At 43.8% G+C, this 12467-nt stretch overlaps 1 protein-coding gene across 44 annotated transcripts in view; it reads left to right on the forward strand.

Moving 5' to 3' along the window:
- Positions 1-12467, forward strand: part of tcf7l2 (transcription factor 7 like 2) — an 82992-nt gene that overhangs the window by 37184 nt on the left and 33341 nt on the right. The window lies entirely within an intron of this gene.

The following is a 12467-nucleotide window of genomic DNA, read 5'->3' on the forward strand; positions in this document are numbered from 1 at the left end:
TTCTATTTCTTACTCATCATTTTGGCTGATTCCACACACACAAAATGAACTGATGCTTGATTATAAATCAAAGCAAAGAAAGCCTTAAATCATGGTGATGCTTGAAATGCTGCTGTTGTGCTTTGTGCTTATTCAGTGCTGCTTTTGCTGCAAGTAAAGTGATGATGATACATTGATATTTATTTATTTTCCAGAAACTCCTCTGCTTCTTGACATCTTTATTTGGCTTTGAACTCACATGTAGCTCTCTTTAGCCTCTTTTTTTGTTGTATTATTTGTTTAATGTCTCTCAGTTTGTGGATCCGCTGTGGTGAACATCTTTCTTTTGTCAGGAAAACGTGTATGTTTAGAGTTTGAACTGGCCTACGATCCTGCAGCAGGAGGAGAAAGGGGGGCTTTCTGTTTTGTTTTGCTCCTTCTCGCGCAGCTGCTTTGAATCGAGCTCTTTCCTAACCCAATCTGGGGAACAGAGCTCCACAAGCAGAGATGAAGTAATATTACAGTTTCGCTGCCTGAAGATGTGGAGGAAAGGTTACCATATTTAAGGGACGTGACACCGACCGGCCTTCTGTTATTTAATTGTCTTGCAAAAAGTTTGTCTACAAAAATAAGGAAGTGGAGCTTAAAGGTGACGTTACTGCTGGTGAGACAACAGAACTGGCATAGAAAGAGGATATCGGTCAGACTTGTTTGGATTAGCTTCACTGATGCATTTTGCAGCTAGAAATGAGATTGCATTGTAAAGCGTGAAGCAAAAGTCTTGATTTCTTCCAAAATTGTTTGATTAATCAATTTCTTCATGCTCATACACACTTTGGAGAAGTTTTGTTGCTTTTGATCCAAAGTATTAAAAAAAAACAGGTTAAGAATGATGAAAAAACGTCTTGTGTGGAACTTCATGTCAACCCGATGCCTCCGTTCCCTCCCTGTCTTATTCAAGTGTCTGTGCTAGAACTTGTTTGGCAGGGTCTGGCAGGATCACTGCTGGGTGTGACCTTCTGTTGTTCTGTGTGCGTCTTACAAAAACACCTTTGTCTACTTAGTTTTAGCGTCCTAGCATTGGGGGCGTGTCTAGAGGTGGGCACCAAGTCAGCGTGGGTTCGAACAATTTTAGCTTTTTATTTGTAAACCCCCAAAACCCCTCCTTCTGGTCTCGACAGTATAATTATATATATAAATATATATTCCTGACTGAGATCTATATATATTTCGACAAAGAGCCGTGGTTAAAAGGTTTGTACGCATTGTTCTGTAGTCTTGATTTATTTTGCACCACTTCTCGCGGAGTGACAGTTTGTGTGCTCATCTTTGACAAAGTCCTCCAGATGGGACGATCTGGATTCGGCGGCCTGCCCCGGTGAGCGGCGGCAGCTCCGCACGCCACTGTAATCCCACTGGAGGCTGTTTCACAGGGAAACTTGTTTTGACAGAGCTCCAGGTGTCTCATTGTTGGGGATGGCACGGTTCAACAGATTAACCAATTAGCACCAGGCCGGGGGCACAGGAAGGGGTGGGAGCGAAAAAGAAGGAGGAGGGAAGAAGGGAAGGGGGGGGGGGGGGGGGGGTTAGCCACAGTGATGGAATGAGGTTTTTAAGTGAGACTGGCTGACAGGGAAAGGCGTGGAAGTTAGGGGAGGGTAAGGGGGAGGAGTTGTAACCATAAGGAGGCAGCGTGGAGTAAGGCGATCCTTGACCTCATTTTTTTCTCTCTTTTCCCAGCAGAAGCATGGAAGGAGCTGAGCCACACAGAGAGGATTGGGGGGGGGGGGGGGGATTAAACGTGGAGGGGGGGGTGACACAAAGTTACCTTTTTACTTGGTTACTCAGCAAATCCTAAATGTTGATGTTTCAGCTGCCTCTAACCTAATCTTTTCCATGAAACTGAACTTAAGTCGTTTCTTTAAGTTGCCATTAACTGGCACTATAAATTCTCCAGATAATCGATTCCTTTTAAAGAATTATTTTCTGCTCAACATTCTTTCCATCTTTCAAAAGAAACTCTCTTTTTATGTGCCGACTAATTACAAAGCAAAAAAGGAGAACGTTGTTAGTTTATGAGATTAGTCGGGTTAAAACAGTGGAAAGTGTTTATTTTGCTCCTTCTGTTAGCATCCAGTGTACTGTTGTTGGAGTCGTCAGTTCCTAACAAAATCTCTAAGGGAAACTCAAATGTAGTCAGGGCTTTTATTTTATGGAGTTTAAAAATAAAATGAAAGGAACCTTTTGTTTTTTCACCCCACAAAGTTAGAAACCTCGCATACATGCATGTGACAACGAAGTCACAACTAAGGTATAACGTCTATTTAGAATTTGAAAAGTTTTTAAAAAATATTGCATAATAGACTAAAATGTTCATGCCAACATTTTTTAAATCAAACACATTTTTTTGATTTGTTGGGGTCCATGATACATTCTCACTTATGGAATTTGCATCAACTTAAAGAGAATATTTTCTATTTCAGTCATAACTAGATGCCACCTGTGCTTGAGATAAAAACCAAACGCATCAGTTCCAAGACAAATGAGAGAAAAAAAATTAGACGCAGGAGGAGATTCAAAAGTTATTGATGTGTTCTTCTTAATAAGCTCCAGATCACTGTGGGGCCTCAGGAATACGTCTGGTTTTATAAGGATTTAGGATGGAGAAATACCACAATTGCTTTGGCAAGTGTCTGTTTTTTTTTTAACTTATGAACAAGCAGCATGAGAGTGAAAGTAATGGAGACAGCTTTTTGGAAAGGGAGTTAGACTGGGACTAAACTGGGGGAAGGATGGGAGGGAGAACATGAAGCCCCACCAAATTCCCAGAAGAACAATTTGCTGTTATGGATGAATACCCTGTCGCAGTCAAATTTCAGCTCGGTGGATGTGTGTGCTGAAGACGCTGGAATGCTGAGTGATTCCAGAGAGCACTTAAGCTGCCTCGAATTTGGGTTTCTGTCCCCACCCGCGTGTCAACAGCAGAGGGGCTTTTCTTTGGAGTTTGCAGGGGTAAACACTGGGTATCTGCTTTCTGAGCCATTAAGCGTCGCCCTTCGTCACCTTCCTCTATATTCAAAAAAAGAAGCGCGTTCTGCCAGAACACTTCTAACTCGCCAATTTATTAGATTTCTCTTCCACCCTGCAGCTTGAATGAGGACTTATCTAACCTTTTTTGGGGGGTTGTTTGGTTGTGGTTTTGATGTGCATGTTGTTATTTATTCATTTTTTCGTTTTTCAGTCTGGTACAGTTGAGAGTGCCAGGCCCTCCTTTTGTCTCAGCCTGGGGGAGAAATTGTCATCTGACTCTCATTTTTGCTACCAATCGAGTTTCCTTCAGTACTTTCCCCCCCCTGTTTCTGTCGGGATTCCTGTTTTCGTCTCGACAATTTGAGACGAGCGATGCGTTTCGAGGCGTGCACCTGCATTAGTATTTGTTTACCTGCCTTTAAGAAGAACTTGTCCTGTTGCTGGAGCGTCAGAGAAGTCAGTCATGCAACAGCAGGAGGTGAAAAGGAATCTGGCTTTCTGTAAAATCATCCCTTTTTTTGGGTGCTTTATCAGACACGCTGACGAGTCGTCAAAATGAGTTGGACTCCTAGACTGTTTATGAGAGCTGGAGTGAGTGACCCCCCCCCCCCCCCCCCCCCCCCCCCCCCTCATGCTCCAAACAGGAAATACTCGATGGGTTTCAAGAAACTTAAGTCCCATAGACTTTTGTTGAAAGTTTTGCCTAATCCTTTTTTTTGTTGATAAAATGTTGACTTTACTGCAAGCTATTCAAGTTATAAACTGACCAATTGCCTCCATAAAAGTACGGTGTGCCCGCTGGCCCCCACCTTGAATGTTCGAAACATTTGATTGACAGGTTCTCCCAACCCCGCTTTTAAGTGGTAGGGGTATGGACTTCCAACAAGCTCACTCCTGATTGGAGCGGTTGCAATATGAACTTTGACTCAGACTGACGCAGATGCTTACTGATGTCGTCTGGCTCCACCATGGCGTAAAAATGGCGACTGAAGTGACTTTGCTTTGTTGGAGCCGGATGTAAGCTCCTTTCCAGTTCTCTTATACAGTCAATGATTGGACTTCATCCCTGTTAGTCACCATCTATTGATGCAGCAAAGTGCATGCTGGGAAAATGAGATGAAGTTAGGAAAAATCCTGATTTTTATCTTTCCTTTACACAAATAATTTGTATATTTATTCATCCGTTTGTCTTGTTAACATCCTCCTGGAGTAAGGTAAACAGCGTGGCCGGACTTGGATTGGTGACAGTTGCGTGAGATTTGAATAAAAAAGCTCTGGCGGCAAATTCTGTGGACCAGACTTCCTCTCCAGGCTCATTAAGGGACAGTAAGGCGATGATGTGGAATCGGCGCACACTTTCCTGGCCTGCCTTTCCCTTTGAACACATCGGCCTCTTATCTGCAACATGCTCTGTTCCTCCATAACAAGACGTTCCTTCTCCCATAGGCGCACATGCTTCGTCTGTCTGTCTTCACTCAAATATTCTGCCTACATACACACTCTTTTTCTTTTTTTTCTACCCATTTGTTTGCTTAAAGAGAAAATTATTAAGGATGGGCCTTGTCTGTGAAATCTTGGCAGCTTTTCATGGCCTTTTCTTCTCCTGAAAAGTCGTGGAACGTATATATAACACACACATATATATATATATCTTTTTGTTTTTCTGCACAAACATCACCATGTCGGCCGTTTTAATTGGAACTTTTTGCCACTGTCTCCATCTTGCGTTGGGACGGAAGACGTGGCTGGCGAGGTTTGACACTGGGCTGATTGGTGTGTAGCGAGGCATGCCTAAATCAACTGACGGCATGAATGGCTCGCCTGATTCTCACTGGCATTCAGTTGAATCATAAAAAAAAAAAAAAGACAAACCCAGATAACCGGCGCAGGAGTGACTGCCTCTTACTTCCTTGAAGCATGACTTCCCTTTAGTTGCATTCGTGCAATTTACTTGCCTTCATGCCGTCGCAGTTCTTGTTTTTTTTTTGTCAAAATAAAAGGGCTCACCCTTGTTGTTGCTGTGCCCCAGCCACATATGAATTCAGTTTAAAACACACGACGTGGGCGGGAGCTGATTGTGTCTGTAAAACGGCAGCATTAGAACTCGAGGCGGTGATGTGTGAAGGGGACAAATCTAGAAATCTGGTCTGTGGAGATATTCCAAACATCTCTTTTTCTTCTTTTTTTTTTTGAAGTGATGTAAAGTACTCTGGCTGTGTCAAATCATGACTCTTTTGATGGAATGTTGTATTTGGATGTCTCAAGCTGTTTACTAGGGCTTTCTTATAAAGCGAGGCCATTTGGAGAAACCTTCAGGTTCAAGAAAGACGATTAAAAGAAGGAAATAAAATGTAAATCTGGCTCCACTGAACCTCTTTTACTGTGCCAGACACCCACAACTCAAAGGAATTAACACAGTTTACTCATAATTCCAAATTTTACACGAGGTTAAAGAAGCAGATGGCGCTGCAAGTGACTTATTCATTCATAGTGTCCATTTCCTGCATTTCGGATTATGAAAGGGAATAAATCACCGACTCCAAATGGCATGTTGAGTCCGAATCCTGCTCCAGGGAAGACTCCACTGCAGCCACTAATGCAAACCACATGTTGGAGCCGTGCATCTGCATAAGCGGACAGTCTTCCACCTCTAATGGTAAATCCAGACACTTGTGCTAGAGGTGGAGTGACTGCAGGGACAGGTCAATCTGAAAGGCTTTGTAATCCTCTGTTGCATCATGTAATCTATGGACTTGGCTGGGTGCATACGTGACGTGAGGCTGCATACTCAAATAAAAAACCTGTGTCGTTTTCCAGGACATAGTTTCTGCAGAGTGACAGTAGTGGTTGAGAACTCTGTGTTCACATGCTCTCCTCTAGCTTATAGCCCCAACCTAACAAAACCAGTGCAACAAAAACGGTGAGCAACATTGGAGCGTATATTTATATATGTCCTCTATAATCAATAAAATGCCACAAGAACGTGTTGAAAACACCAAAAACACAATTTTCTGCAGAGTGGATATTTAAGGAGTTGTTAGTCAAACAATTAGTGATTGGAGTAAATACAGAGGCTAATAAGGTGAATGAATTATTTTATAATAAGTGAGCCACAAAAGAGATGTATAGCATTGGCATAAAAATGCATCTTAGGTTAAATGCTCCAACCCTTTCTACTCCTTACTACTTGAGTAAAAAACCCCCTGACCTGCAAAAGGCCAGTGTTCTGGCTGCAGAAGCACGCTCATGCCCCCGTGAGCACACACTGCCATGTCAGCCCGCCTCTCCCGCCATTTTAATTGTTATATATCCTCAGCCTTGATATGAGCAAAAAGGGAGGCCTCTGCAAAACTTGGCACTTCAAAGGCTACCTCCCCTAGTCTTACAAGTTGCCTGTCTCTTCGGAGGAGCCCAGGCTTTGGAGATTCAGAAAAGGGGATTGGAGAGGTGATGTGGAGTCCCGACTGGAATGAGTTTGATGGGCTAATTGTAGCCCCCAGTGGACACAGACGCACATCACAGAGGGCTGGCGGGGGTGGGGGTGGGTTGGTGCAGAAGCTGCGGTCGAGGAGCCGCGGAGGTTGGCTGCTAACGCTCGCCTCCTCCTCCGTCTCTGCGCTCATGACTCCCTGCTTCCTTTGATTTCAGCATCCTGTCATGAGTGAATGGATGCCATGAATATTCCCACCGCATTTGGGTCCTTTTGTTTTTCCAGTGTGTGCGGGTTCTCCTCCCTGACGCTGCAAACCAGCTGCAGACTTTCCCTTACCCAATTAGCACGCTTTTGCAGGTAAAGCGGCGCTCTGACTAGAAAAGCTGGGTGGTCCGGCTGCAGAATCAGAGGCGAAAATGCGCATTGTCTTTATTTATTTATTTGCCAACAGCATTACCAACTGGCTCAACTCTAGTGTTGATCAAAACGGCCTTTTGCAGCTTTGAACAGTTTTCCTTTTTTCCCCCCGATCTGCATCAAAAGGAAATCAATAGCCAAAAACTTTTGAGCGCACGTATCAGCCTTTCCCCTCCTCTTGGCTGGTTCGGCAGTTGTACATTATACCACAAGAGTAAAACACAGTTAAAAGGAGGAAGGCACAAGGAGATGACACCAGCGAGGAAGCAGCTCATGTAGGGAAGGGCCTTGGCTGGGAGAAAATCAATGGGAGGGAGCACTTCCATACACGGAAATGGCACAATGGGAGGGAGAGAAGGGAGTAAAGATTTTTCTTTTCTCTCCCTCCCTTTAACTGAAAAATGATGCATTTGTTTTACCCAGGGAGAGAAAAAAGCAAAGATGAGGAGATATATAAAAAAATAAAAGCGAGCGCTCTTCTGAACATCTTTTGAAAAAAAGACTGGCTCTTTGGTGAGGTTGAGTTGTGTGGTTAAGGTTTGTTTTATCCAACTGTGCAGAAGCGTGTGTAGCTGTCTTTCAGGTCTCTTTTTAGTTGAGGCGCAGAAAGATTTTTCATGGCATGTTCAAGGGCACTCGGTGGACACGGATGCCCTGCAGGAGGCGGAATTATGAATACAACATGAGTAAACAGACTCCTACATATACGGTTAAAATAGGAAGCCTAGTACTTGGCAAGGCACCATCTTAGTAGTAATTTGAGCTGGTCCTTAGCCTCACTTCTGTGAGGGTCATTGAGAACGTCTTGTAAAAAATAAGCTCTAATTTGCCCGATGGTGGAATGATTTGCTCATTGGCAGTAATGTGTTCCTCTGTGCATTCCTGCAGTACAACCGTTTTGAGGATTCAATTCAGTGATGAAGGATTTTCTATTTTCTTTTTTACACACAACAGCTGTGAACAAAGGATACATCAGTGCAGAAACTTGAAACACAATTCCGAGCCTGAGCTTTGAATGCTATTCAGACTTCACTGTGACTGAGCGAGCCCATTCACTGGAAGCGCGCGGCGGTTGAAGAGATGGTATCGAGTTGCCTGCAGATGGAGGTCAGTATGACTGGCACAGTTGGCACCTTGGCACGGCATCAGCTTGCCGCAGCACTCGGCTGCGCGAGAGGATGCGACAACCAAAAGCGGGTGGTGACGATGCTGATGGGAGACCCGGTGGAGCAATGTCTTCCTCTCACTTCTTCTTCTTCTTTTTCTGTAATTTTATTGTCTGGGCTTCCTGTCTTGAAAGCCATTAAGGAGCAAATTTCCTCACAGCGAGAGGGGAGATGAAAAGGCCCCGTCTTTTGAAACATGTCCAAGCGCAAATGTGAAAAAGAGGGGGGAATGATAGCTATCTGTAAACATCTTTGTGGAGGGGTCGACGGAAAAGGAATTGTGAGGGGAAAAGGGAGGGGGGGGGCGCAATGATACATTCATTTGCGTTCATTTTTTTTTTTTTTGATTAGCTGATGAAAGACATGCTCCACTTTTTTGTTCGGAGCCAGCTGTATTGCTCTTTTCAGCCCCACTCTAATGTATCAGGGCAGAATCACATAACTACACATCCACCCCCCCCCAACCCCTTTCCGAAAAGGCTTTGTGACACCTGCATCCACACATGTCGCCATTCACTGGAGCCAGTCAGTATTTATAGATGAGTTGAATTTGTCTTCCATTGATCCTAACAGGTTCTCTGATCATTAAATTCAACTTTTATGTGCCAATCTCCTGGTAATCTCTGCACATTGGAACAGAGGGCATCAATGAGGATCTGCTTAACTTGATGTGAAGTCTTGATGAAGCACTTTCCTCCAGTTTGTTGGGTTACCACCCAACCCTGGTTAGTAGCAACTGTCATCTCTGTTTAGGTGGTTTTATAGTTTAATTGCAGCACTTTGCTCTCCGCCTTCATTGCCTAGCTTCTCAAGCTGTAGATTGGTTCTGCACTCCCCCCCCCCCCCCCCCTCTCATGGTTACTCCTCCCTCTTCTACCCCTCACTGCCCCCGAGCCTGGCCAGTCTGCGCCTCTTAATAAAACTGACAGGCTCTAATTGGGCTTAATTGCCCCCTTTGGGCGTCGTCAAAAAGAGTGTTGCTAAACAAACTGCAGGGTCTGCAAGCAGGCCAGGCAGTCTTCTGCAGCGCGTTGGCCGCCGAGCTCATGCCTCCACGCGTGTGCACGGATCGTGAAAGCTTCTGCAAAGGAGCGTCACATAAGTGTGTGTGTGTGTGATGCCGCATTAGGAATGTGCATGAGTAAGCATCAGATTTAATTGTGTGGGTGTGCATGCACTGCTTTTGGAAGAGTGCATCAAACCATTCATGGCTCTCAGTGAGCCAAGTAAACAAGAGCTCACTAGTCTGAGAATCTTGTGCATTCATGGAGGCAGCATCTCCTCTCCTCCATGTGAAGCTCTCACAGCGGTTCTCCACCACCGAATCGACACCCACAATGAAACGGGTCGACAACTAAACAAACTTTTTTTTTTTTTTTTTAAAACAAAACAAAATCCAGACTGCTGTAAAAAATAAGCACCAAACACATCCTGGCCAGAAACAGATGAAGCAGTGCTCTGCATCTCTGCAGCACCACCTTCTGGCTAACAGACTGTGACGGTCGCACCCTTCTCGCGTGAGCTCTAATTTAGAGGTGGAGCACACAGGCCTTTGACAGGTCACTGACCACAGTTGATGGAAACGCGATTGAGTCATCGAAAACCGTGAACCGTGCATGTTCGACCCCAAAGCTGCAACACACCAGTGTTTGTTTGTATAGTTTCTCATTACTATTGTTAAAGAATGTCTTTACATTTAGAGGCCAACGCTTGATGCGGGAAAAATCCACAACGTAAAGAAGGAGCGTCAAAGCTTCAAAGTCAAGTATGGATGCAGTGAGGATCCATATAGGCTGCACAGGCCTCGTTTCAGGAAGCTGCTCGCAAACTCCACAAGTAGTTCTTTTAGGAAATGAGGCAGAGTGCATAATTAAGATGTACAGCCCAGGCTGGACAGAATATATAGACTGAAAATACAGAGGAGCAGGCCAGCCAGCCTCAATCACAGCCTGTGGTTTTGTGTTTTTGCTGCAGACGCTGCCCAGACTTGTGTGTGTGTGTCTGTCAGCAGTGTGAGCAGCACGCTATAAAAGGCTGGTGAGTTGAGCCACGGCCTCTCTGTGTGTCGGGGTCACACTGAGCCAAACTGTTTGTGTGTGCAAGTGTGCACGTACACACACAGGTATCCTCTCAGTGCATTTCGTCCACGTCTGCGTGTGTGTGGGTTATTTTTGCGTTAAGGATGCCGACCTGCTCCCTGACCCGAACCTCTTCTTTATGTCCCTTTTGCCTGCAACCAATGCGGCTGCAGCGTGTGTCTGCTCCTCGACTTTACATCCCAAATGCACACTTTAGTGCTCACGCCTCGCTTGTTTAAAGGCTTTGTCACTCCCTAATGATAACTATCCATCAATGGTAGGGACGGTGCTCTTGAAAATGAAGATGGATTGAATTAGTCTTGAGTGTGGTGGCCGCCGTGTCGTGGCGGCAACCCATAATTACACTGTCAGGGCCATTGAACCACCTCCCCCTTCGTTCAGGACACTAAACTTAACGCATTTACACTAGTGTTTATTACAAGCTCTTTTAGTCTGACCAGATTTACATCATCCAGTTCCTAATAGTAAATGAAAGGCCTAAAGATTCAAGGAAGATTTGTGCTCTAGTGTGGCGTTTCTGCAGCCGTTCACTAAAAGGAGATCAAGAAGAGACTGCAACAAATGTACATTTGCAAAAAAATAAATAAAATAGAATGTAACAATCCTTGTGGTTGCATCTGAAATTAGAAAAAATCAGCAGGATAGTGATGGGGAAGTAGGAAATCAATTCAAACTTTTGTGGATGATCACTGCTGCATGTCTAGAGACTGGTGTTTATTTTTTGTTCTTTCTTTGAAAGCAAAGAAATCCAAGCCTTTTATTTTTGCATCTATTGTACTTTAGCTATGCATCTGAAAACGATCCAAAAAGGATATTTCGGTCCACTAACATGTTTTTTTTTTTTGTTTTTTTTTCACATTCTTGTCATTTTTGGCATTCCCTCTGAATTCTCCCCCTGAAGCTAAAAATTAACTTTGTCTGCAAAATATACAAAAGATGTACAAAAATACAGCGTTTTAAAAAAAGGAAACTTTTTCACTGGTTGCAAGCTTTCAAGGAGCTAATTTTAGAGTAAAATTATAAAAAACAGCAGTGCGTTCAAGGAACACAAACAACAACCAATCCCTGGATGTATTCATTAAAAAAAATCCAAATTTGGCTTAAGTGCTTTGTTATTAAATACATCCAGGGAAACTCTAAAGAAATGGACTTCATTTCATATAGAGACACATGACTCAGAGCATGTTAGTGATCCAATTAACCTCACCTCAGCTCATTAAAAACTCTCCTTTCATGGCCAGAAGCAGCAACTCATCTACTAACACGCGACATGAAAGCACAAATTTGTCCATCCAAAACTCTCCAAAGTAATTGGAAAGGTAGATATGAAGGGCCAGCAATCTGGTGACACAAACTAAACGGAGTGACGTGAAAATATAGAAGATTTACAACATTGCCACAAGTGGAAAAACCGTGCAGGCTATATTGTGAAAAGTCAGACTGCGTTATCGGCTCGAGAGGAATGCAGATAATCTCAAAAGCCAACCACCGGTATTCAGAAAGTTTGTTTTAGTAGGGTCACCGCGGGATTGAGGGCCGTCCTGGGTTCACGCAGAGCATTGTCCCTTTTAGGATGACGGATAAACAGCTTGTAGTGTGCCTTCATTAGTACGATGAGTTATTTTTGCAAATACTTTCAAGACAAAGTAGTTGATCAGGGTAACTAGTATTGGTTTTTATATCCTGATTGCGGCTATGTTTTAGTTTTAACCCTAACAACAACAAAAAAAATGTCCCTTTGCTTCATCACACGCCTTTGTTGCTTGTTGCTGGTGGCTTGTACTTTCAATCTCATTGAAAATCCATTTCTGTCCCCCCAAAACATGATTATTAATATTAGTCGTAACACAGAAGTCATTTTACATGCGGCGTCTTTTTTTTGGCACGTAAAACATTATTTGTAAGCCTTTGTTGACTTTATCTAATGGATTAATGGCATTGAGGGAATCCGTTCAGCCCTGTGCTGGTATCAGAGTTGTGTACGTGTCTTGGGCTCACACTGTGCGCACTCATCTAGCCACATGCAAACAACCAATCTCTGTCATCTGCATCACAATAATTACAGAGATAAACACACAATTTGACCATTTTCACAGTGATCTAATCTGAAGCCGGGCTGTGAAGGCGCACGGGGGAGATGATCAAATCCCCGCTTAATGGAACTGATCACTGCTGTGTGTTCAGCGTTCAGCCGACAGCCGTATTACACATGCATCATCTCGTCTTTCATGCCCGCTTTTTCTCTTCAGCAGCGTTTTTCAGAGAAGGGATATTAGACAAAAAAGAAGAATTGCATTTGGTTTATTTTGCATTTCGACTCCGTTTTCCCTTTTGTATCACAAA

The sequence above is a fragment of the Oryzias latipes genome, chromosome 19, assembly GCF_053564925.1.
Source record: "Oryzias latipes strain Hd-rR chromosome 19, Olatipes_Hd-rR_3.1".
Classification (NCBI taxonomy): Eukaryota; Metazoa; Chordata; class Actinopteri; order Beloniformes; family Adrianichthyidae; genus Oryzias; species Oryzias latipes.